Source organism: Lepidochelys kempii, chromosome 3 (assembly GCF_965140265.1).
Source record: "Lepidochelys kempii isolate rLepKem1 chromosome 3, rLepKem1.hap2, whole genome shotgun sequence".
NCBI classification, from domain to species: Eukaryota; Metazoa; Chordata; order Testudines; family Cheloniidae; genus Lepidochelys; species Lepidochelys kempii.
In genome coordinates, this window is record NC_133258.1 from 183,818,462 (window position 1) to 183,845,501 (window position 27,040).

At 46.7% G+C, this 27,040-nt stretch overlaps 1 pseudogene; it reads left to right on the forward strand.

Moving 5' to 3' along the window:
- Positions 1–575: 575 nt before the first annotated feature.
- LOC140908844 (lutropin-choriogonadotropic hormone receptor-like) overlaps positions 576–27,040 on the forward strand; it is a 30,221-nt pseudogene continuing 3,756 nt past the window's right edge.

The following is a 27,040-nucleotide window of genomic DNA, read 5'->3' on the forward strand; positions in this document are numbered from 1 at the left end:
GCACTTGCACCAGGAAATTGTCCCCTACACTTTCCAAAAACTTCCTGGATTTTGCACCGCTGTATTGCTGTATTGCTCTCCCAGCAGATATCAGGGTGATTGAAGTCTCCCATGAGAACCAGGACCTGCGATCTAGTAACTTCCGTTAGTTGCCGGAGGAAAGCCTTGTCCACCTCATCACCCTGGTCTGGTGGTCTATAGCAGACTTCCACCACGACATCACTCTGGTTCCTCACACTTGTAAACTTAATCCAGACACTCTCAGGTTTTTCTGCAGTTTCATACCGGAGCTCTGAGCAGTCAAACTGCTCTCTTACATACAATGCAACTCCCCCACCTTTTCTGCCCTGCCTGTCCTTCCTGAACAGTTTATATCCATCCATGACAGTACTCCAGTCACGTGAGTTATCCCACCAAGTCTCTGTTATTCCAATCACAGCATAATTCCTTAACTGCAGGACTTCCAGTTCTCCCTGCTTGTTTCCCAGGCTTCTTGCAGTTGTGTATAGGCACTTGAGATAACTCGCTGATCATCCCTCTTTCTCAGTATGAGGCAGGAGCCCTCCCTCTGAATCATGGGATCCAGCTTTCTCAGAATCTTCATTTGATTTATTAATATCCTAGCAATTGCTGGCAATTTCATTGTATTCCTTTTTCTACTAACTAGCCATTACAAACTCACTGTTCCGCTCTTCCTTATGTGCAACCTCTCCTTTGCCGATTTTTGCATGGGACTTTATTTGCTGCTTATTGCTTCTGTTGATGCCCAAACCAGGAGTCAGTCCTACAACCAGGCAATAGACTGGCAAACAGGCTGTGGTTGCAGTATTGCTGGCGTTTTCAGTGTTTGCAAGTGAACTTTCAGTTTATACATTAACTGTGATCACTCTAGAAAGGTAGCATGCCATCACGTATGCAATGCAATGCAATCCAGCTTGCAGGCTGGATATTTTCAATTATAATAGCAGCTTTGCCTCTTTTAGGAGTCAGCAGTTACATGAAGGTCAGTATTTGTTTACTCGAGGATATTGAAATGTCTCTTTCCCAAGCCTACATATTGATTGTCTTAGTGTTAAATGTTGTTGCCTTTATCGTCATTTGTGCTTGTTATATTAAAATTTATATAGCAGTTCAAAATCCAGAACTGGTGGCTACAAACAAAGATACCAAGATTGCAAAGAGAATGGCAATATTGATCTTCACAGATTTTACCTGCATGGCACCTATCTCATTTTTTGCCATGTCATCTGCTTTTAACATACCTCTCATATCACTCTCATCACAGTGATAAACTCCCAAGATTTTGCTTGTTTTGTTTTATCCGGTCAACTCCTACACAACCCCATTCCTGTATGCAATTTTCACAAAAGCTTTTCGAAGGAATTTCTTTCTACTGCTGAGCAAGCTTGGCTGCGGTAGGAGTCAAGCAGAGCTTTGCAGAGTGAACTGTTTCTCTGCTTATATATCCAACTGTAAAAATGACAGCTCATCCACTGGCCAAACTAAAACCTCACAAGCACTGCTTCATTTGGCAATTTCATATGACCAATATCCACCTGTATGTGACGAGACATTTTGTAAAAAAATGTTAAACTGTAGCTTCAGTAAACATAGCACCTTATGATAAACTATACCTATACCACCAAACTTAGGAATTTAGGTGTTCATTTATGTTATTTTATTTACAAATAATAAGTCTATACTGTAATTCTTATTCAACACAATTGTTCTGAGATTCAGAATTGTGTTTTCATTATTTACAGTAATAATGATAGAAACAAAAAGTAGTTATTGGATTAAATTCTTCTTCTTTATGGGTCCTGGGGGCAGAGTTGCAGTTTTACCATAATTTAGTGCACTTCCAAGGTGCTCTTCAAGTTAATGTGCAATTCTTCTCAGAGCTATGATTGTAAAAACAGCACCTTCCTCCTCACATCTGCTCCCCAGGGATATTTAAAGTCCTATCTACTGACTTTGCTGACAAAAATTTTTGAATTCTGTTAGCTGTATTGGTACTGCAGGGCTAAAAGAAAGGGATCTGAATTTTATGGCTTTTTGAGCTTCATCACCAAAAAGTTCAAATTATAGAGCCAGTTACACCTATTTAAACCAGTTGAAAGCAACAAGGTTGTACAGATATCACTGAGGACAAAATTTAACCTGAAGAAACTTTTTACTAGCGATGACATAGAATGAGGGCAGCGCCCAGCTGGACTTTCAATCACAGGTTAAGTTTGCAGGGCTGGGAGTTACTTTAAAAAAAGGTTATTTTAGAAAAAAAAAACATACACTGAGTATATTTGATCTGGATATCATTTGAGACACAATAGTTGTAAAATCCCACAGTGCCATTTAGACAGGTATTTTCAGAATAGAAATGTGTATTTTATGTGTGTGGCGGGGGGGGGGGGGGAGAATGAGAGAATTCCATTTAAGCTGTGGAGGCTCCTGGCAGCAGAGTGGCCATTACCTACCCAGTTTGGAGTCAGATAACTTATGATCTTGAACTGCTGCTTTAACTACAGACATAACTTTGTGGATCATTTTCATCAAGCCACTTCCAGATGTCTGCACTGACTATGGCATTTGGAATCCACTGGAAGCTCCCTCTCAGACACTCACTATCCTGTTCTATTTCCAACTTACTAAGAAGAGTAGTGTCTTTTCAGTAATTATATTTTACAATAGTACTCTGCTTGCCATTTGCTAAGAAGATGCATTCCTAAATTAGGCAAAGCTTGAGTATTCTTTTGTCCCTCTAGGGACACACCCAGCTATTGTAACATGCAGACAGGCTTTCTGACCAGCCTCTGCATGGGAAGGCTATACAGCTAGGGCACTTACCAGCTTCTCAGGCACACACTCCCCTCTGGAGAGTAAACCCAAAATTATACTAGCTGGTGCTGCCAAGGGAAATGTACAGCTTAAGTTTATTAAATTCGCCCACTCCCTCAATGTGGAGGAAGATCTGCAGCAGCTTTCTGCTCCAAAGTTATGATTTCCACACAGTGGTTTGTGATAAAGCAAAAACCAAATTTATTAACTAGAAAATATAGATTTTAAGTGATTATAAGGGCTAGCAAACAGATTAAAGCAGGTTACCTAGCAAATAAACAAAAATGCAATCTAAGCTTAATATACTAAAGAGATTGGATATGAGTAGCAAATTCTTATCCTAAATGATGATTTAAACCAGTTACTTATAGCTTAAAAAACCCAGGTATTCCTTAGAAATCTCTCTAGCCTGGGTCAGATAAATGCAAGTAGTTCAAGATCTAAACCTATCAATCTATAAAGCACAGCAGAAAATATGTATAGTGGATCACTTACATTGCTTTTTTATTTGGAAATGCAACTGATACTTTCTATTCTTGCATCAGTCTTAGTATATGACACTCAAAACTTCTAAGACATACTGGCCAGATCCACACCTGATGTAATTTGTAGCTCTCTTGAAGTCAGTGGAGCTATAATGATTTACACCATTTGAAAAACTAATCCCATTGACTCCATAACAACAATTGCAATGACAGACAAACAGTTCTTTTTGGCAATCAATACACATAATAGGGTTGACAGAAGACAGAAAAAGGTATTTTATTTAAATAACATATTAAATCTATTCTGTTTTTCCTCCTCAGTTAATACCTTGACTATCATACCTTTGGCATTATAAGAAACCTAAAGCCCTGATTCTAATATACATCTCTCAGTTCTAGTGGATGGCACTGCTTATTATTTTTGCTTTGGGTTAATGACAGTACAACTTTTGAACTGAATTTTGGTTTAAGATTGCTATTTGCAATTAATACTTTTATAGTTGTCTGACCCTATCATAACTTGGGCTTTAGGCCATATTTCTGCTCAAAGGTTTGCATAAACAAGCATAACTGCACTCATAAGCACATTGAGGATGAAAGCAATAGCATAAAGTGAGAGAAAGTTGAAAGACCATTGTTACCAACCAGTCAGAATTGTTAGCAGGTGTATTTCTCTGTGTACAGAGCATAAAGCTCCTGAGTTTGGTACTGAGAGGAACTGGAAGACTCTAGACAGACTGAAGCTATTAAAGGAACTGAAGAAACTCAGAACCAGAACAATCTTGGCTGTGTTGAGTAATGATTGGTGCCTGGGAATCAAGAGCCAATTATTTTTTTCAATTCAAAATGGAAGTGCTGTGCTTGTGCATGCTTTAGCCAGGGGAGTTTATTAAATCAGCAAAAGACCTGGTACATGCCAAAACCTGTCTTGATCTGGCACTCTGTAACTAACTGATTATTTATACTTATAAGCTCTTTTCCTGTTCAAGTGCAGTGTAAAGTGCAACATTACTTGAGGACACTTACACTTATTGCCTGCTGGATACTTGTCACTACCAGAGAATTCTAAATGTAGGAGAACTCAGTTAGAAATGGATAATGGCTGGTTTCAGCATCAAAAATTGTAATCTAAATAGTTGTGTACAAGTATTAGAACTGTGTGAATCATTCATTTTGTACCTACTCAGGGGTGGAAGGTTTGTAGAAATTTTGGTGGTGCCCAGAACCCACCCCCTCCCCAAACTCCTCTCGCACAAGGCCCCATCTGCGTAAGGCTCTGGGAGGGATTTTGGGTGTGGGGGAGGAGGTCTGGGGTGCAGGCCCTGGGCTGGGGCAGGGGATTGGGATGCAGGACGGATGAGAGGTTGGGCTCTGGGAGAGAGTGTGGGTGGGGGAAGAGGTCTGGGGTGCAGGCTCTGGGATGGAGTTTGGGTGTAGGCTCTGAGCTTGGGCAAGGGGTGGGGATGCAGGAAGGGGTGAGGGGTGCAGGCTCTGGGAGGGAGTTTGGGGGCTGAAAGGGGCATTGCAGGCTCTGGGAGGGGGTGGGGGGCACGGCACTTACCTGGGGCTCCTAGGCAGGGTGGGTTGGGAGTCTCCATGTGCTGCTACCCCAGACACTGCCCCCACAGCATACTATTGGCCACAGGGGCGCTTGGGGAGTGACACAGACCCACCCCGCCCAGGGGCAGCAGGGAGGGGCCAGCAACAACATGGAGCAAGCAGGCAGGAAGCCACTCAGCTCTGCTGCGCTGCCGGTGGTGAGAGTGGGCCCCAGGCTGTTTTAAATGGCCTGGGGGATGCGGGGGATGTGGGGTGGAAGGCAGGGCCGAGGGAGAGACCTGGCCTCAGACATTGCTGGAACTGGGTCCCGGGCCAGGAATATGTGGTGCCGAGGCATCACGGGCTCATGGAACTCGCCACCCATGTACCTACTGTAATATGGGTCAAATATGATTGCTGGTTAAAAAAAAATGTACAGGAGTTCTGCAGTACATGAAATGAGAGTGTAAATAAAACAGGAGCTCTTTAAAAGAATCAAGATTAATGCTAAAATTCTCATCTAAGCTACACTTGTTATTCCATCTCCCTACTTCTTGCTAAACTTTCCTTTTGTATGCTGTAAAGATTTAGACACTCACCGACTGAAGTAACTTCAATACTATTAAAAAATAGATATTAAAAGTATCTACAGTGGAGATAGAACAGAAGCAAGCATGTGTGCTGGGATGAATGCATTATGGATAGAACTGCTACTATAGATCTCTCCCCATCACATCTATACATGAAATATGATGCTTGCAAAACTGTGCAGATAAGAGATCAAAAATATTAAGACAGCAAACTGCTCAGATATCAAACACATACTAGTCTGGCTACTCCAGCCTGTGATGTGAATGGTAATTTTTTTATTCTACATACATTTTGATAAGGAACAATTCTCTCTATACAAACACCCTGAGTTAAGACAATGCTGATTGAAAATGTTAATTGTAATTATCTTATTCAAATACCTGAGTTTTTTCTACTTGTCTACAAGAATGTTAGTGACAAAACACTATGCAGGTTCTTGGCCTGTACGAGTGGAGAAAACCTATTTAGAAGTAAATCTTACCCACAGCAGAATCAATGAAGGAATTTGAGGAGCCCATGCACAAAGTCCACATCTCCTCCGTGCTACACACAGGTCTTCAGGGACACCAAGGGCACTGCTGTAATGTGGTTTTTGTAGGGGTAGCCTGGTGATTTGGACCTACATAGAGCCACTAGCAATTTTTTCAGATATGGTGGGGGATTCAGACAGCAAGAGCAGAAGTTCCTTGAAGCTTTGATGCAATTGTGCCATTTTGTGGCCTGGTCGCTGTTGGGAGAATTCTATTTCCTCAGTAATAGAGATGGGTTTCTGAGACCTAGTTTTAAAATGCATTCCATAGGAAAATTATGGCGAAAGGTCTGGCAATGTGGAAGTTATCCCCTAACTGATCCTGATTGGGTGGCTTAATTGTGATTAAGTGGCCCCAGCTATGAAAGGGTCAGGGAGGACTACATAAAGAGAGATGAGGCTCAGCCATGGGGAGGAGACCTGACGGTGTTCTGTTAAGCTTTTTTTCATTATGAGACCCAGATTTTCACCATACTAACACCTGACCTGTCACAATATCTGGAGTGGCTCACAGCCATGAGTGCCTACCTAAGGGCAGACTGTCAAACACAGGGCAGACACACCAAACTGGTGGTATGTTCTATAATTAGATTTCACCAAGCCAGTAAGAAATGTGAACTCCTGGATCACTGTAACAGTCTTAGCATGGAGTCTACAGACAGTCGTCTTAGCCCCTCTAGCCTACCTTGCCACCCAGACAAACTGGACTTAGTGATAAATGGTCAAACACAACAAAAATCACACCACATTCAGGTTGCTTCCAGTCCTAAGAGACCAGTCACTTACCCTACATCAGCTGGTACCCTAGATCATACATCAAAGCCAACACTTGTAGCCAATCCTGTAATAAAATTATCTAAAGCTTTATTAACTAGTTTCAGAGTAGCAGCCGTGTTAGTCTGTATTCGCAAAAAGAAAAGGAGTACTTGTGGCACCTTAGAGATTAACAAATTTATTTGAGCATAAGCTTTCGTGAGCTACAGCCCACTTCATCGGATGCATTCAGTGGACGCACTGAATGCATCCGATGAAGTGAGCTGTAGCTCACGAAAGCTTATGCTCAAATAAATGTTTGTCTCTATGGTGCCACAAGTACTCCTTTTCTTTTTATTAACTAGGAGAATGGAGTAAGTTATTTACAGAGTTGTAGTGATCTGTCAGTTCAAACTAACTGTCAGGGCAGACCCAGGGGTAATCCCTGAAGATTTCTGGCTTCAGTTTGGTGTCTCTACCCGTGTCAGAGTTCAAACAGCCAAAAAGATGAAAAATCTTCACATCAACTATTTTAAGGCTGTCAAGCGATTTAAAAAATTAATCATGATTAATTGCACTGTTAAAGAATAATACAATACCATTTATTTAAATATTTTTGAATGTTTTCTCCATTTTCAAATATATTGATTACAACACAGTATACAAAGTATACAGTGCTCACTTTCCATTTGATTACAAATATTTGCACTGTAAAAAGAAATACTATTTTTCAGTTCACCTAATACAAGTATTATAATGGAATCTCTTTATCATGAAAGTTGAATTTACAAATGTAGAATTATGTACCAAAAAATAACTGCACTCAAAAACAAAACAATGTAAAACTTTAGAGCCTACAAGTCCATACAGTCCTACTTCTTGTTCAACCAATTGCTCAGACAAGTTTGTTTACATTTGCAGGAGATAATGCTCCCCGCTTCTTGTTTACAATGTCACCTGAAAGTGAGAACAGGCATTTGCATATTTATATGCCAGATGCACTAAAGATTCATATGTCCCTTCATGCTTCAACCACCATTCCAGGGGATATGTGTCCATGCTGATGATGAGTTCTGCTAGATAACGATCCAAAGCAGTGCAAACTGATTCATGTTCATTTTCATCATCTGAAGTCAGATGCTACCAGCACAAAGCTGATTTTCTTTTTTGTGGTTCGGGTTCTGTAGTTTCTGCATCAGAGTGTTGCTTGTTTAAGACTTCTGCGAGCATGCTCCACACCTCATCTCCCTCAGATTTTGGAAGGCATTTCCGATTCTTAAACCTTGGGTCAAGTTTTGGAGCTATCTTTAGAAATCTCACATTGTAACCTTCTTTGCATTTTGTCAAATCTGCAGTGAAAGTGTTCTTAAAATGAACAACATGTGCTGGGTCGTTATCTGGGACTGCTGTAACATGAATGTAGATAAAACAGAGCAGGAGACATACAATTCTCCTCCAAGAAGTTCAGTCACAAATTTAATTAATACATTATTTTTTTAACAAGCATCATCAACGTGGAAGCATGTCCTCTGGAATGGTGGCAGAAGCATGAAGGGGCATATGAATGTTTAGCATATCTGGCATGTAAATACCTTGCAATGCCGGCTACAAAATTTCCAGGTGAACGCCTGTTCTCACTTTCAGGTGACACTGTAAATAAGAAACAGACAGAATTATCTCCCATAAATGTAAACAAACTTATTTGTCTTAGCAATAAGCTGAACAAGAAGTAGGACTGAATGGAATTATAGGCTCTAAAGTTTTACATTTTTTGTTTTTGAGTGCAGTTATGTAACAAAAAAATTTGTAAATTGCACTTTCACAATAAAGAGATTGCACTACAGTACTTGTATGAGGTGAATTGAAAAATAGTATTTCTTTTGTTTACCATTTCTACTGTGCAAATATTTGAAATAAAATATATTTTTATTTAAAAAATATATAAACATATAAAATATATATGTATTAATTTTGCATTGGGGGACGGTGTTGGTGAGTATCTGAGTGTCTGTTGCGGGGATAGTCTGTCAGTTTGACCATGTGCTTCATTGTTTGAAAAGTGTGAATTGGGACTGCTTTATTCCAGGTGGACCTTGAGTGGGCCTGATTGTTATAAAAAGACAGCCAGTTGTGAACAGTGGAGAGGTGAACAGAGGGAGTTTGACTGGGAGTTCACCTTGGGAGAGCCCACTTAGGCTTTCATCTTACAGGTTTCTCTGAGTAGTTACTGCAACAGCTGAGGAAGCTCTTAGAAGGAGGGTAATATGGATAGTGAGCTATCGGCTGTTGTGACCTGCACAGGATGTGCCATGTTTGTCTTTCTTCCACAGGACAGGAGTAACTTTGTCTGTACAAAGTGCAAGCTGGTCTCCATATTGGAAGAGAAGGTTCAAGTATCAACCCTCTGTTGCATAAGAGAAAATGAAGATTTACTGAACAGACATCAGGATATACTTCTGCGGGCACAACACCTGAAGAATCAGAGCAGGCTGCGCAGTGGGGACAGAAAGACAGTGAAGAAAATTGGCAGCATCCAGAAGAAGAAAGAGGCGCATCCATGTACCAGCAATGCAGATACAGTTGATCAACTGTTTTCATGTTCTATCCACAGGTACTAAGGCGGAGAGTGGACTAGATGATACATCTGAGAGAAGGGAGCAGAAGGAGACTCCACCAGTTGGGAGGCATGAGATGCACTGTTCTAGGAATGGGGGTTCCACGACCACCGCTCCCAAGAAAAGGATGCGGATGGTGGTGGTTGGGGACTTCCTCCTCAGGGGGACTGAGTCATCGATCTGCTATCCTGACCGGGAAAACTGAGAAGTGTGCTGCTTGCCAGGAGCTAGGATTCATGATGTGACAGAGAGACTGCCCAGACTCATCAAGCCCTCCGATCACTACCCCTCCCTGCTTCTCCACGTGGGCACCAATGATACTGCCAAGAATGACCTTGAGTGGATCACTGAAGACTACGTGGCTCTGGGAAGAAGGATAAAGGAGTTTGAGGCGCAAGTGGTATTCTCGTCCATCCTCCCTGTGGAAGTAAAAGGCCCAGGTAGAGACCGTCAAATCGTGAAAGTCAACGAATAGCTACACAGGTGGTGTCAGAGAAAAGGCTTTGGATTCTTTGACCATGGGATGGTGTTCCAAGAAGAAGGATAGCTCGGCAGAGATGGGCTCCACCTAATGAAGAGAGGGAAGAGCATCTTCGGAAGCAGGCTGGCTAACCTAGTGAGGAGGGCTTTAAACTAGGTTCACTGGGGGAAGGAGACCAAAGCCCTGAAGTAAGTGGGGAAGTGGGATGGAAGCACGAGCAGGAGAGCGCAAGAGGGGAGGACTCCTGCCTCATACTGAGAAAGAGGGACGATCAGCAACTTATCTTAAGTGCTGGTACACAAATGCAAGAAGCCTGGGAAACAAACAGGGAGAACTGGAAGTTCTGGCACAGTCAAGGAATTATGCTGTGTTTGGAATAACAGAGACTTGGTGGGATAACTCACCTGAGTGGAGTACTGTCATGGATGGATATAAACTGTTCAGGAAGGGGAGGGATAGGATACAGAAGGACCTAGACAAATTGGAGGATTGGGCCAAAAGAAATCTGATGAGGTTCAATAAGGATAAGTGCAGGGTCCTGCACTTAGGATGGAAGAATCCAATGCACCGCTACAGACTAGGGACCGAATGGCTAGGCAGTTGTTCTGCGGAAAAGGACCTAGGGGTGACAGTGGACGAGAAGCTGGATATGAGCCAGCAGTTGCCAAGAAGGCCAATGGCATTTTGGGATGTATAAGTAGGGGCATAGCGAGCAGATCGAGGGACGTGATCGTTCCCCTCTATTCGACATTGGTGAGGCCTCATCTGGAGTACTGTGTCCAGTTTTGGGCCCCACACTACAAGAAGGATGTGGATAAATTGGAGAGAGTCCAGCGAAGGGCAACAAAAATGATTAGGGGTCTAGAACACATGACTTATGAGGAGAGGCTGAGGGAGCTGGGATTGTTTAGCCTGCAGAAGAGAAGAATGAGGGGGGATTTGATAGCTGCTTTCAACTACCTGAAAGGGGGTTCCAAAGAGGATGGCTCTAGACTGTTCTCAATGGTAGCAGATGACAGAACGAGGAGTAATGGTCTCAAGTTGCAGTGGGGGAGGTTTAGATTGGATATTAGGAAAAACTTTTTCACTAAGAGGGTGGTGAAACACTGGAATGCGTTACCTAGGGAGGTGGTAGAATCTCCTTCCTTAGAGGTTTTTAAGGTCAGGCTTGACAAAGCCCTGGCTGGGATGATTTAACTGGGAATTGGTCCTGCTTCGAGCAGGGGGTTGGACTAGATGACCTTCAGGGGTCCCTTCCAACCCTGATATTCTATGATTCTATGACAGGTAGGGCAGAAAAGGTGGGGGAGTTGCATTGTATGTAAGAGAGCAGTATGACTGCTCAGAGCTCCGGTATGAAACTGCAGAAAAACCTGAGAGTGTCTGGATTAAGTTTAGAAGTGTGAGCAACCAGGGTCATGTTGTGGTGGAAATCTGCTATAGACCACCAGACCAGCGGGATGAGGTGGATGAGGTTTTCTTCCGGCAACTAACAGAGGTTACTAGATCGCAGGCCCTGATTCTCATGGGGCACTTCAATCACCCTGATATCTGCTTGGAGAGTAATACAGCACTGCACAGATAATCCAGGGAGTTTTTGGAAAGTGTAGCGGACAATTTCCTGGTGCAAGTGCTGGAGGAACCAACTTGGGGTAGAGCTCTTCTTGAACTGCTGCTCACAAATGGGGAAGAATTAGTAGGGGAAGCAAAAGTGGATGGGAACCGGGGACGCAGTGACCACGAGATGGTTGAGTTCAGGATCCTAACACAAGGAAGAAAGGAAAGCAGCAAATAGGGTCCCTGGACTTCAGAAAAGCAGACTTTGACTCCCTTAGGGAACTGATGGGCAGGATCCCCTGGAAGAATAACATGAGGGGGAAAGGAGTCCAGGAGAGCTGGCTGTATTTTAAAGAATCCTTATTCAGGTTGCAGGAACAAACCATCCCGATGTGGAGAAAGAAAAGCAAATATGGCAGGCGACTAGCTTGGCTTAACAGTGAAATCCTTGCTGATCTTAAACACAAAAGAGAAGCTTACAAGAAGGGAAGATTGTACAAATGACCAGGGAGGAGTATAAAAATATTGCTCAGGCATGCAGGAGTGAAATCAGGAAGGCCAAATCATACCTGGAGGTGCAGCTAGCAAGAGATGTTAAGAGTAACAAGAAGGGTTTCCATAGGTATGTTAGCAACAAGAAGAAGGTCAAGGAAAGTGTGGGCCCCTTACTGAATGGAGGAAGCAACCTCATGACAGCGAATATGAAAAAAGGTAATGTACTCAGTGCTTTTTTTGCCTCTGTCTTCACGAACAAGGTCAGCTCCCACACTGCTGCACTGGGCAGCACAGCATGGGGAGGAGGTGACCATCCCTCTATAGAGAAAGAAGTGGTTCAAGACAATTTAGAAAAGCTGGATGAGCACAAGTCCATGGGGCCGGATACACTGCATCTGAGGGTGCTTAAGGAGTTGGCGGATGTGATTGCAGAGCCATTGGCCATTATCTTTGAAAACTCATGGCGATCGGGGGAGGTCCCGGATGACTGGAAAAAGGCTAATGCAATGCCCATCTTTAAAAAGGGGAAGGAGGATCTGGGGAAATACAGACCAGTCAGCCTCACCTAAGTCCCTGGAAAAATCATGGAGCAGGTCATCAAGGAATCAATTTTGAAGCACTTAGAGGAGAGGAAAGTGATCAGGAACAGTTAACATGGATTCACCAAGGGCAAGTCATGCCTGACTAATCTAATTGCCTTCTATGAAGAGATAACTGGCTCTGCAGATGAGGGGAAAACAGTGGACTTGTTATTCCTTGACTTTAGCAAAGCTTTTGATACGGTCTCCCACAGTATTCTTGCCGGCAAGTTAAAGAAGTATGGGCTGGATGAATGGACTATAAGTTGGATAGAAAGCTGGCTAAATTGTCGGGCTCAACAGGTAGTGATCAATGGCTCCATGTCTAGTTGGGAGCCAGTATCAAGCGGAGTGCCCCAAGGGTCAGTCCTGGGGCCGGTTTTGTTCAATAACTTAATTAATGATCTGGAGGATGGCGTAGATTGCACCCTCTGCAAGTTTGCAGATGGCACTAAACTGGGAGGAGTCGTAGATACACTGGAGGGTAGGGATAGGATCCAGAGGGACCTAGAAAAATTAGAGGACTGGGCCAAAAGAAATCTGATGAGATTCAACAAGGACAAGTGCAGAGTCCTGCACTTAGGACAGAAGAATCCCATGCACTGCTACAGACTAGGGACTGAGTGGCTAGGCAGCAGTTCTGCAGAAAAGGACCCAGGGGTTACAGTGGACCAGAAGCTGGATATGAGTCAACAGTGTGCCCTTGTTGTCAAGAAGGCTAATGGCATTTTGGGCTGTATAAGTAGGAGCATTGCCAGCTGATCGAGGGATTTGATTGTTCCCCTCTATTCAGCATTGATGAGGCCTAATCTGAAATACTGTGTCCAGCTTTGGGCCCCATACTACAAGATGGATGTGGAAAAATTGGAAAGAGTCCAGTGGAGGGCAACAAAAATGATTAGGGGGCTGGAGTACATGACTTATTAGGAGAGTCTGAGGGAACTGGGATTATTTAGTCTGCAAAAGAGAAGAATGGGGGGGGGGGGTTGATAGCTGCTTTCAACTACCTGAAAGGGGATTCCAAAGAGGATGGATCTAGACTGTTTTCAGTGGTAGCAAATGACAGAACGAGGAGTAATGGTCTCAAGTTGCAGTGGGGGAGGTTTAGGTTGGATATTAAGAAAAACTTTTTCACTAGGAGGGTGGTGAAGCACTGGAATGAGTTACCTAGGGAAGTGGTGGAATCTCCTTTCTTTGAGGTTTTTTCAGATCAGGCTTAACAAAGCCCTGGCTGGGATGATTTAGTTGGAGATTGGTCTTGCTTTGAGCAGGGGGTTGGACTAGATGACCTCCTGAGGTCTCTTCCAACCCTGATATTCTATGAATCTATGATAATATAAAGTGATCACTGTACACTTTGTATTGTGTGTTGTAATTTAAAACAAAATATTTGCAAATGTAGAAAAACATCCAAAAATATTTAATAAATTTCAATTCGTATTCTATTGTTTAACACTGCGATTAAAATGGTGATTAATCGTGATTAATTTTTTCAGTTAATTGTGTGAGTTAACTGCAATTAATCGATAATCCTGCTATTTTTATTTCCCTCTTTCAGCATTCAAAGCAATGGGATGAGGCCTTCAGCACATACTCCTCCATGGATGCGATAGCACCATTAACTAATCCTTTGTACATTAACTCTTCGCTTAACACTGTAGTTATGTTCCTGAAAAATGTGACTTTAAGCAAAATGATGTTAAGCAAATCCAATTTCCCCATAAGAATTAATGGAAATAGGGGGCGTTAGGTTCAAGGGAATTTTTTTTCTCCAGACAAAAGACTAATTATATATACACACACACACACAAAATAAGTTTTAAACAAACAATTTAATACTGTACAGCAATGATGACTGTGAAGCTTGGTTGAGGTGGTGAAGTCAGAGGGTGGAAGAGGGTGGAATATTTCCAAGGGAATGCCTTACCGCTAAATGATGAACTAGCACTCAGCTGAACCCTCAAGGGTTAACATATTGTTGTTAAGGTAGCCTCACACTCTACAAGGCAGCACAAATGGAGGGAGTGGAGACAGCATGGCAGACAGAGACAGAGACACATGCTCTGTGTGTGTATGTGAGAGAGATGTGCATTGCCCCTTTAAGCATGCTGACCCCACTCTAAGTACATTGCCTTTTTAAGTAGATCAGCAAGTTGAAACAGCAGCTGCTGCCAGCAAGCTCCCTCAATCCTGAGCTCTGTCATGTGTCCCCCATGCTCTATGGAGATGGGGTAAATGGGGGGAAGGAACAGGGGGGAGGGGAACACCTTGACATTAGCACCCCCTTCCCCACCCCCCTGCACAGCAAGCAGGAGGCTCCTGGGAGAAGCTCCAAGGCAGAGGGCAGGAGCAGCACATGGCAGTTGGGGGAGGGACAGCTGAACTGTCGGCAATTGATAGCTTTCTGGGCGGTTGCCACTGCACAGGGAACTTAGGGGAGTGGGGAACTGATAGGGGGGCTGCTGGTCCACCCTGATTCCAAGCCCTCACCAGCTAGCTCTAACGGTCTGCTCTTTCTGCAAGCAGTGGACAAAGCAGGTGGCTGCTAAACAACGTTATAAGGGAGCATTGCGCAACTTTAAAGGAGCGTGTTCTCTAATTGATCAGCAACGTAACAACAGTAACCGGGACGACTTTAAGTGAGGAGTTACTGTATTGTAATGTTCTTTGATGGCCCGTCTGGTTTGGATAGTCCTTCTGGATAGGCAGTGTGGGAGGGCAATTCCTGTGCCTGAGTTTACATGTTCAGAGCAAACATTTTCAAAGTTATAAAGCAAAACTTACGTATTTTCTTATAGCATGCAATGCAGACATTACAAGTGGGATTAATACATGCAGCAATTTACAAGTATTTCAAAGTCTAAATATTAAATACATTCTCATAAGACTAATACCTGTTTTTAGCTAAACTAACATACAGGTGAACTGATCTGGTCTTGAACTATGAATTTGTTAGTTCTTAGCTTATGCCTGCAGATTGGGCAAGAGCTGGCATCTGGCTTGCTAGCATCTCACTGACCCCCCCTTATTTCCACCCTCTCAGGCTAGAATGTGGCAAATTAGGACTAGATGGGGCTCTTTATAGGACTGACAGATCATGGCAAATATGAAGTTTTAATGAGAAGCAGATTTATGAAGCTGAGAAGAAATAGCTGAAAAACATTTAACTGGGTGGAGAGGTAAATTTAAAAAAAATCATATTTGAGCTTACAGTAATGCGCAAAACATCATCTTAAAGGCTGTCGCACACCTATCCCATTAAAATTACTGGAGCCTGAAAACAGTGGCTTATAATGCAAATGCTTTCTCAACCATACTTTTGCTTTCCCAATTCTATTGCTTATTATTTCTGAACTCAGAGTTTTATCAATTTGGTGCTAACCTTTCTCTGTGTGTATGGATGTAAGCACATTAGAGAACAGGGTAATGTGCTCATCTTTCCATTACATATGCTCATCTATGCCATTACAATTCCCCTTTTGAAATGTCGGCAGAACAAGGTCAGAACTACTCAGACACATTCAGATGGATGTATTGAACTTGACAAGACTATATGTTCATGCATATAAGTTGGAGGATTCATACAGTAAGAGATTTAACCCACCCCTGCATAGCTTCCCTGAATGTGTATTTTAAAAAAATTATTTGGGAATTGTGACAAAGTTCCTCCTCTGCTTTGGTGGGTCCTACACTTTCTGATGGATTTGCTCACCTCAGAGGTTCATGGCAGCCCTCAGTTTGGCCATTTTTGCTCATGGCTTAAACCAGCCATTCACTTAACTAACCTCATCACTGGCCAACCTGGCAGAGAAGGAGGAGAACAATCCCCACAGTCTCTGTTGTCCTGCCTAGTGTATTGGGGACAGACCAGATCCCTTCTCCAAATTAGACCTTCCCCTCTGATGTGACTCTCAGTCCAGGTCAATGCCTTCCGTGTCAAATGGGGAGTTGGCGGGATGAGGGGAACCTGGGCCCGCTCTCTAATCTGGGTTCCAGCCCAAGGCCCTGTGGATAGCAGCTGTCTGCAATGTCTCCTGAACCAGCTGTGTGACAGCTACAACTCCCTGGGCTACTTACCCATGGTCTCTGCCAGCAACTTCTTTACCATCACCACAGGACCTTCCTCCTGATGCTTGATAATGCTTGTACTCCACAGTCCTCCAGAAGCACACCCTCTTGCTCCCAGCTCCTTGAGCACACCAGACCAACTGAAGGGAGGTCTTTTTTTAACCAGATGCCCTGATTAGCCTGCCTGCCTCAATTGATTCTAGTAGATTCCTAATTGGCTCCAGGTGTCCTAATTAGCTTGCCTGCTTTAATTGGATCTAGTAAGTTCCTGATTGTTCTGGAACTGCCTTACCCAGGGAAAAGGGACCTGCTTAATCTGGGGCTCCTGTCTCTACCTTCGATCACTCTCCTGTAACGGGGATGGATGGCAGGTGAGCTCCCTCCCACCCGCGCTTCAGGCCATCCGGTGGACCACGGGTCCGCTGCTCTATCTCAGTGTTTACCTTTCTGCCACGCATCCGTCTCTGCCAGAGAACTGGCACAGTTTAGAAGGCAGGGTGACTGAGCGGCTCCGGAACTGGACAGGACTACTCTGGTGCCTTTCCCTTCAAGGAAGAGCACTAGTTCTTAATCAACTAGTCCTGTCCATGCTCTGGCACTGGCTCAACACCCTGGTCCCGGCCCCGGGTTTCCTGGCCAACCTCTGGACAGCGATTCTGGAGTTCTTTTGGCCAAGAGTGCACTGGGTCTCTGTAGGGGTCCTCCACCTGCCCCTCGAAGTGGGAGGGAAGGCCCTGAAGTGCCTACGCACTCAGGTCCATGTCTTTTACCTCCAGGCCCTGCAGAGGTTCCTTTATGGTGCAGGTAGCCCAACATCGAGAGTACTAGCACACGCCTTCCTGTGCCACTTCCGAGGGCTCCGATACCACTGGCAGCTCCTTTATCTCCATCTGAGAGGTCTTCTGCAAGACCTCTCCGGGCTGCCAGTCTTCTACCAGGACCTCCTCTGGACCTGGAAACAGTTCTCCATGACCAGGTCCATGGTAGCCACTGTGGTGGAAGATCTCCTCACGGAGCCTCTGCTACACAACCCCCAGCTCCGTGTGCAGGTGGTGGAGTCCAGCTCGGTGCACCAGAGGTTGGTCCTGGCAGAAGTCACCAGAGTCAGAGACCTCCTGGACTACGACCGGGGAGACGGGCTGGATCCCCTGATACTCACTCAGCGCATGGGGCTTTCCAGACCTCATACTCCCTGGCACATACTTCAGGAGGTGAGGGCCGCTTTACCGCCTGCTGCTTGGGTCTACCTCGACCGGGTCCTGCAAAAGGGCACACCCCGCCCACCCTCCACCCCAGGCCCTCCAGACCTTTTCATCGGGCCCCTGCCCCATGGACCCAACAGGCCCCCCGCCCCTTCACTGTGAGCCAGCTACATGACTTGCAGCCAGTTCATTTTCAGACCATGCCAAGGAAATATCTATACATGCTTGTGCTCCACACCCTTCACTTTCTCACCTTCGCATCTCGCCCTGACACAAAGTGGCGGGACCTCTTGCCACCTTTAGAGGGTGAGGAACCCTGGTGGGCCAGCCTATACTCTAACCTGGTCCCAAGGCCCGCCGGGGATATCAGTTGGTGGCTCCTTCACGGGGCCGTGAGCACAGGCATGTATTTGGCACGGTTTACCCCCGTCCCAGACACCTGCCCCTTCTGCGGCGTGAGGGAGACCCTGGTGCATGTTTACTTGGAGTGCGCCAGGTTGCAGCCCCTATTCCAGCTCCTCACAAATATTTTATTACGTTTCTTGCTACACTTTTCCCCTCACCTCCTTTTCTATGCACTCTCTGTGGCCCCACAAATCCACGGGACCTCCTGGTCAACCTCCTCCTGGCCCTGGCTAAAATGGCCATCTATAAAACCAGGGAGAGGAGGTTGGCTGATGGAGACTCCTGTGACTGTGGGGCCTATTTCCAATCCTCCGTCTGTTCATGCATCCGGGCAGAGTTCCTCTGGCTCCGTTGACGCCATCGAGGAGCAGTGGGCGCTGTCCAGGGTTCTCTGCTTGGTGTCCCCATCAGGTTCCCTTTGTTTGACCCTGTCAAAGTTCCTTCCCCACTCTGAACTCTAGGGTACAGATGTGGGGACCTGCATGAAAGACCCCCTAAGCTTATTCTTACCAGCTTAGGTTAAAAACTTCCCCAAGGTACAAGCTTTGCCTTGTCCTTGAAACCTATGCTGCCACCACCAAGCGTGTTAAACAAAGAACAGGGAAAGAGCCCACTTGGAGACATCTTCCCCCCAAAATATCCCCCCAAGCCCTAAACCCCCTTTCCTGGGGAAGGCTTGATAAAAATCCTCACCAATTTGTACAGGTGAACACAGACCCAATTCGTTGGATCTTAAGAACAATGAAAGATCGACCAGGTTCTTAAAAGAAGAATTTTAATTAAAGAAAAGGTAAGAGAATCTCCTCTGTCAAATCAGGATGGTAGATATCTTTCAGGGTAATCAGATTCAAAACACAGAGAATCCCTCTAGGCAAAACCTTAAGTTACAAAACGACACAAAAACAGGAATATATATTCCATTCAGCACAGCCTATTTTACCAGCCATTAAACAAAAGGAAATCTAACACATTTCTTGCTAGATTACTTACTAGCATCTCACTGACCCCCCTTATTTCCACCCTCTCAGGCTTTCGTACTTACTAACTTTTTACAGGAGTTCTGAGCTGCATTCCTGAACGGTTCCTGGCAAAAGCATCACACAGACAGACAAGACCCTTTGTCGTCTGTCCCCACCCCCCACACTTCCAGCTTTGAAAGTATATTGTCTTCTCATTGGTCATTTTGGTCAGGTGCCAGCGAGGTTATCTTAGCTTCTTAACTCTTTACAGGTGAAAGGGTTTTGCCTCTGGCCAGGAGGGATTTTATAGCACTGTATACAGAAAGGTGGTAACCCTTCCCTTTATATTTATGACATGCCCCCCAAATCAGATAGGTTGAAACACTGGCTGTGATTTCTTCCTGGAGCTCTAGGAGAAACCAGAGTTAATGAGACACATGCACCTCTAAATATACTACCAAGTGTATAAAGACTAACAATATTTTCCACATCTCAAGGATGATTTTAACCAGTTAATTCTGGGAAACTTTCACGAGAGAGTGCATCAGCCACTTTGTTAGAAGCTCCTGAGATGTGTTGTGTTGTATGTCGAAATCAAAATCTTGGAGAGCTAAACTCCACCAAAGAAGTTTTTTGTTATTTCCTGTGGTGGTATGAAGCCACTGTAGCGCAGCCTGGTCGGTTTGCAGATGGAAGTGCCATCCCCAAACATATGGGCATAGCTTTTCCAGAGCATACACAATGGCGTAACATTCCTTTTCACTGATTGACCAGTAGCTTTCCCTCTCAGACAGCTTCTTGCTGAGAAACACGACAGGATGGAATTCTCGATTTGGTCCTTCCTGCATTAAGACCGCTCCCACATCACGCTCGGACGCATCTGTGGTTATTAGGAACGGTTTGTCAAAGTCTGGGGCCGTTAGCACAGGGTCAGACAGGAGTGTCGCTTTAAGCTGGTTAAAGGCCTTCTGATGCTCTTCAGTCCACTGAACTGCATTTGGCTGTTTCTTTTTGGTTAGGTCTGTCAGTGGCGCAGTGATCTTGCTGTATTGCAGTAAAATTGCCTGTAATAATCGGCCAAGCCTAAGAAGAATTAGACCTGTTTCTTTGACTTTGGGACAGGCCACTTTTGGATAGCATCCACTTTTTGGATAGTAGGGGGTTGATAGTTCCTTGACCCACCTGGTGTCCAAGGTAAGTCACTCCGTTTAGGCCTATTTGACACTTCTAGCCTTAACAGTTAGTCCTGCCTCCCTTATGCGCTCGAAGACTTTTTCTAGATGTTCCAGGTGTTCTACCCAGGAATCTGAAAATATGGCCACATCATCGAGGTAGGCGACAGCTTATTCTCCTAATCCCTCTAGGAGACCATCTACAAGTCTTTGAAAGGTGGTGGGTGCATTCCGCAGCCCGAAAGGGAGCACATTAAATTCATACAGCCTGACATGTGTGGTGAAGACTGACCTTTCCTTGGCGGATTCATTTAGCAGTACCTGCTAGTACCCCTTGGTTAAGTCCAAGGTAGAGATGAATTGGGCCCGTCCCAGTTTCTCTGATAGTTCATCTGTGCATGGCATTGGATAGTTGTCGGGGCGAGTTACAGCATTTAGCTTACGGTAGTCCACGCAAAAATGTATCTCCCCATCTGGTTTGGGAACTAGAACCACTGGAGATGCCCATGCACTGCTACAGGGGTGGATTACACCCATCTGTAGCATATCCTGGATCTCCCGTTCTATAGCAGTTTTAGCTTGAGGAGACACTCGGTAAGGTTCGGCTTTAATTGGGTGAGCAGTACCTGTGTCAATGGAGTGGTATGCCCATTCAGTCAGTCCTGGGGTGGCTGAGAATGTTGGCGCATAGCTAGTGCACAGCTCCTGGATCTGCTGTCGCTGCATATGCCCAAGGGTCATGGAGACGTTCAACTCTTCCATGCCACCAGCACTTTTCCCTTCGTAGAAGACACCTTCAAGCCACTCAGCGTCATCTCCTCCCTGGGCTGTAAACTGACAAATTTTAATTCTCTGGAATAAAAGGGCTTTAGAGAATTAATATGGTACCTCTTAGGCTTCCGGTTGGAGGTGGGGAATGCTATGAGATAATTAACAGCTCCCAGGTGCTCTTGGACCGTGAATGGCCCTTCCCACAATGCTTCCATTTTATGGGCCTCGAGCGCCTTTAAGACCATGACCTCGTCCCCTACTTTGAAGGAATGCTCTCTGGCATGTTTATCATACCAGGCTTTTTGCTCTTTTTGAGCATCCTGTAGGTTTTTTTTTAGCAAGGGCTAAAGAGGTTCGGAGGGTGTTTTGTAGGTTGGTTACAAAGTCCAGAATGTTCGTTCCTGGAGAAGGTGTAAACCCCTACAATTGCTGCTTCACCAACTGTAATGGCCCCTTAACCTCGTGGCCATATACAAGTTCAAATGGTGAAAACCCTAAACTGGGATGTGGTACAGTTCTGTAGGTGAAAAGCAACTGCTGCAACACTAGGTCCCAATCATTGGAGTGCTCATTTATGAATTTACTTATCATGGCCCCCAAAGTTCCATTAAACTTTTCCACCAGGCCATTTGTTTGATGATGGTAAGGGGTGGCAACCAAGTGATTCACCCCATGAGCTTCCCAAAGGCTTTCCATAGTTCCTGCCAGGAAATTAGTTCCTGCATCTGTGAGGATGTTGGAGGGCCAACCTACCCTGACAAAAATGTCTGTTAGTGCCTGGCACACACTTTTGGCCCTGGTGTTGCTTAGAGCTACTGCTTCCGGCCATTGGATGGCTAAATCCATGAAAGTCAGGATGTACTGTTTTCCTCTGGGTGTCTTTTTCGGAAAAGGACCCAGAATATCCACAGCTACTCGCTGAAATGGAACCTCAATGATGGGGAATGGCTGTAGAGGAGCTTTGACCTGGTCTTGAGGTTTTCCCATTCCTTGGCACACTTCACAAGACCAGACATAGGTATAAACATCCTTGCCCATTCCCTCCCAGTGGAATGACTTTCCCAAATGGTCTTTGGTTCTGTTCACCCCATCATGACCACTAGGATGACCATGGGCTAAGCTTAATAGCTTTACCCGGGTACTTAGTTGGAACTACCAACTGTCTCTGACGATCCCAGTCTTTCTGGTGTCCACAAGAAAGAGTTTCCTTGTATAAAAGTCCTCTTTCTACAACAAACCTGGATTGATTAGAAGAGCTGAGAGGCAGTGGGTTTCTCCGTTCCGCTGTCCAAGCTCTCTGGAGGCTTTCATCTGCTTCCTGTGTGGTCTGGAACTGTTCCCTTGATGCTGGAGACATCAGTTCCTCATTGGATTGTGGACCTAGGCTTGGTCCCCCTGGAAGCGATGCAGGTGGTGGGGCTGTTTCCATTGACTGTGAACCGCTCTCCGCTGGTGCACTATGTTGGGGTTCAGGCTCCGGCTGAGCCTCTTGTGTAGGGTTATCTGCTGCTGCCAGCGCAAGTTCGGTGGGTCCCTCTGGTGTTGGGGTTGTAAGCACTGGATTCAGTGCTGGCACTGATTCCGGTGCTGATTGTTCCGCCAGTTTCAGTTCTGTGACTGGATCCACTACTGCTGTTGCTGACATTAGCATGGGGTCCTATTCCATCACCTCTGACCGGGTCCTGGTAGAAGTTTCCGGAATAGAGCTAGGTGTGAAAGCTTGCTTAGCCTGGCTGTGGGTGACCATTCCCACCCTCTTGGCTAGCTTCACATGATTTGCCAAGTCTTGCCCCAACAGCATGGGGATGGGATAATCATCGTAGACTGCAAAAGTCCACGTTCCTGACCAGCCCTTGTTCTGGACCGGCAACTTGGCTGTAGGCAATTTAAGAGAGTTTGACTTGAAGGGTTGAATCATCACTTGGATCTCTGGGTCAATTAAATTTAGACCCTTTGACCGCACTCCTATCCCTGTTATTTCATTAGTTGTCCCCCAGAATCACTTAGCTTCTAGGTCCTGTGGTTCCTCCCCTTAGGCTGACGGGGGGGAGGTCCTTTAGCAGTGGGCGGGCTCTGCCCGCCCACTTCCTGGATCCCAATAGGATCACTCTCCTGTAGCCGTCTGGCTTAGAGGGAGGAAGGAGGGAGAGGACTGCTGCTCTTGCTACTCCAGCTGCTCCCCTGGCTGGGCCAGACACTGCCCCCCTTCTCTGCTACCTGGTTACTGGCTGGCTGGCGGACCTCGCCACACACCTTGGTTGCTCCTGCTGCAGTCCAATGGGGGGGCCTGCTGGCCCGCTCCCCAGAAGCGAGGTGTGAGGGATCCCTGCCCCAGCCATTGCTGCTGCTGTGGGCCCTACCACCACCACCACTACCATCTGAGAAGGATCCCTCCTGCCTGGCCACCGGACTGCCTGCTGGAGCCACTGCTGCTGTGTTTGCTGCCTGGGAGCTGCTGGAGCCTTGAGGAGGAGGACGAAAAGGACCATCTGCTGCTGGGGGAGTGCACAGAGATTCTACAGACCACCGTGGAGGGGGCCTCCAAGACTGAGTAACTTTCAAACTGTGCTCTTGTGGTGGGGTCTTGACTGTGTCTGTGGGGACAGGGGGTGTGACAGGAAGCCTGTCCCTGGTCCATCCATGTCCCTCCTTCCCCCACTGCTGCCCCCTCCACCGCCTCCACTGGCCACTTACCTCAGCTCCTGCCTCCAGGACTCAGCTGCTTGCTTTGCTTGCCACGCCCTGTTTCCACCACTTGGACCTGAAGCATCAGCCAGCCCAAAGACTCTTTGCAAGTGCACGTGGGCGCACGTCCCTTCCTCCCCCCTGGCCTTTGGACTGACTCTCCCCCACAGCAGACCCCCACCTTTCCCTTACTACCTGCCCCACTCACTCCTTACAGCCTTTTGCTCACCCTCTTTGCCCCAGCCCTCAGCAGCTTCAGTTTGTTTGCCTGCCCTGCCCTTTTCCCTCTGCAGTTCTGTTTGCTTGTTTGCCCTGCCCTAGCCTCTGAAGCTCGCCCCTTGGTTTCGCTGTCCTACCTCCAGCCTGGTTGTTCCCTGCACCCCTCACAGCTGTTCCCCTGCCCTGATTAGCTCCTCCGTGCGCCAATGCCACCTCCCATGTGCTTGTGCCCCTCCCTTGTTTCAGTTTGAACCCCTTTGTCACTGTACTCCCCCAGATTCTATTGTAACCCCCCCTCTCCTAGTGCAGTTAGAGGAGCCAGAATCCCATCTTTCATCCCCCCCGTTCACCCCTTCCCTTCTGGCGCCCTCCTCTTCTGCCTACACTACAGCCTAGTGGGGAGGAGTGGTCAACCTGTTCCCCCTTTTTCCTCCTCCCCCTCCATCCCTGCTCTTTATGGTGGGGGAAAAGGCGGATGGGACCCCTCGGGCAGCCCCCACTATCCTTCCTCCACCTGCCCCCCCCATTGTCCCCTGTGGCTCCCTCCTCAACCACCACTGCCAAACCACCTGGTACAGCTCCCGCTAGGGCATCCTCCCTAATGCTGCCCTACTACCTTGCCTCTCTACCCTGGGTAAACCCCTCTCCATAGTCAGCCCTCTCTCATTGGGCTGCAAAGACTGCACCCTCTGTCATGTCCTCTCATTCCACCAGCAGATGCAGCTTCAACTGCTGTCAACTGTGCGTGACGGAGAGGCGCTCAAGGGATCCTTTCTGATCCCCTACTAGGGGGACCGCTACCAGGTGCATTATTCCCCTGGGAAGCACGGTGCTACCTCTGCTGGGCTATAGGGCATGTCCGGAGGGATTGACCCTTGGACCGGCACAAAGGAGCATCTGGGACCCCTGAGCCCCAGCAGGGCACCGGCCCCATCATCGCGGGTGCCTCTGGCTGCCCAGAGCCCGGAACCACATATCGTCCTCCCTGGTCCACCACTGCTCCCTCTCGGGTGCTTGGGGCACCTCCCACAGTGCACCCAGATGAGTGGGAGGGCCCCACCTTCGATATATGTAGTCTGACAGGGCCTGTGAAGGAGGGTACAGTGGGGGTACCACTGGGCATGGGAGAGGGCCTGCCCCAGGAAGAGTCTTCCCTCCCTTGTGCCACCCCACCGCTACCTCCCTGAGTCCCTGTGCCATTGCCCTTGCCCCTTGACCCGACCCCTGTTAACCAGCCCACAGATGACACTATGGAGGGCTGGGTCCTAGTACAGGGGCAGCAGGGCAAGCAGAAGGCTCGAGCCCCACTCCTCCCATCTGATGAGGAAGCCGCCCGGAAGACCAGGAAGGGGGCCACCAACTGGTCTTGACTGGAAAAAGGCTAATGTAGTGCCAATCTTTAAAAAAGGGAAGAAGGAGGATCCTGGGAACTACAGGCCAGTCAGCCTCACCTCAGTCCCTAGAAAAATCATGGAGCAGGTCCTCAAAGAATCAATCCTGAAGCACTTGCATGAGAGGAAAGTGATCAGGAACAGCCAGCATGGATTCACCAAGGGAAGGTCATGCCTGACTAATCTAATCGCCTTTTATGATGAGATTACTGGTTCTGTGGATGAAGGGAAAGCAGTGGATGTATTGTTTCTTGACTTTAGCAAAGCTTTTGACACGGTCTCCCACAGTATTCTTGTCAGCAAGTTAAGGAAGTATGGGCTGGATGAATGCACTATAAGGTGGGTAGAAAGCTGGCTAGATTGTCGGGCTCAACGGGTAGTGATCAATGGCTCCATGTCTAGCTGGCAGCCGGTATCAAGTGGAGTGCCCCAGGGGTCGGTCCTGGGGCCGGTTTTGTTCAATATCTTCATAAACGATCTGGAGGATGGTGTGGATTGCACTCTCAGCAAATTTGCGGATGATACTAAACTAGGAGGAGTGGTAGATACGCTGGAGGGGAGGGATAGGATACAGAAGGACCTAGACAAATTGGAGGATTGGGCCAAAAGAAATCTGATGAGGTTCAACAAGGATAAGTGCAGGGTCCTGCGCTTAGGACGGAAGAACCCAATGCACAGCTACAGACTAGGGACCGAATGGCTAGGCAGCAGTTCTGCGGAAAAGGACCTAGGGGTGACAGTGGACGAGAAGCTGGATATGAGTCAGCAGTGTGCCCTTGTTGCCAAGAAGGCCAATGGCATTTTGGGATGTATAAGTAGGGGCATAGCGAGCAGATCGAGGGACATGATCGTTCCCCTCTATTCGACATTGGTGAGGCCTCATCTGGAGTACTGTGTCCAGTTTTGGGCCCCACACTTCAAGAAGGATGTGGATAAATTGGAGAGAGTCCAGCGAAGGGCAACAAAAATGATTAGGGGACTGGAACACATGAGTTATGAGGAGAGGCTGAGGGAGCTGGGATTGTTTAGCCTGCAGAAGAGAAGAATGAGGGGGGATTTGATAGCTGCTTTCAACTACCTGAAAGGGGGTTCCAAAGAGGATGGCTCTAGACTGTTCTCAATGGTAGCAGATGACAGAACGAGGAGTAATGGTCTCAAGTTGCAGTGGGGGAGGTTTAGATTGGATATTAGGAAAAACTTTTTCACTAAGAGGGTGGTGAAACACTGGAATGCGTTACCTAGGGAGGTGGTAGAATCTCCTTCCTTAGAGGTTTTTGAGGTCAGGCTTGACAAAGCCCTGGCTGGGATGATTTAACTGGGAATTGGTCCTGCTTCGAGCAGGGGGTTGGACTAGATGACCTTCAGGGGTCCCTTCCAACCCTGATATTCTATGATTCTATAAGCCTTCTGCCTTGCCCCCTGGTGAACTCCATCCACCGGTGCCGGCTGGGGACAACGTGGCAGCAATGGAGTGTAGTACTGCCCCTCCTCAGGAGTCCCTCCTCGGGGCGGGGAACCGATGGAGCCTGCCCCCTTGCCACCTAAGGCCCCTGCAAGCCCCAAGATGAACATCGCTTTGGGTGCCAGCAAAGAGGTCCCTGGCATGGTGGGTGGTGATTTCCCCTCCATCTTAGAGGAAACCAAGGCCCTGGTTCTGACCCCAGTCACCCAGGGGGAGGATGACCCTCTGCCAGTGGGCCTCAATCTGGA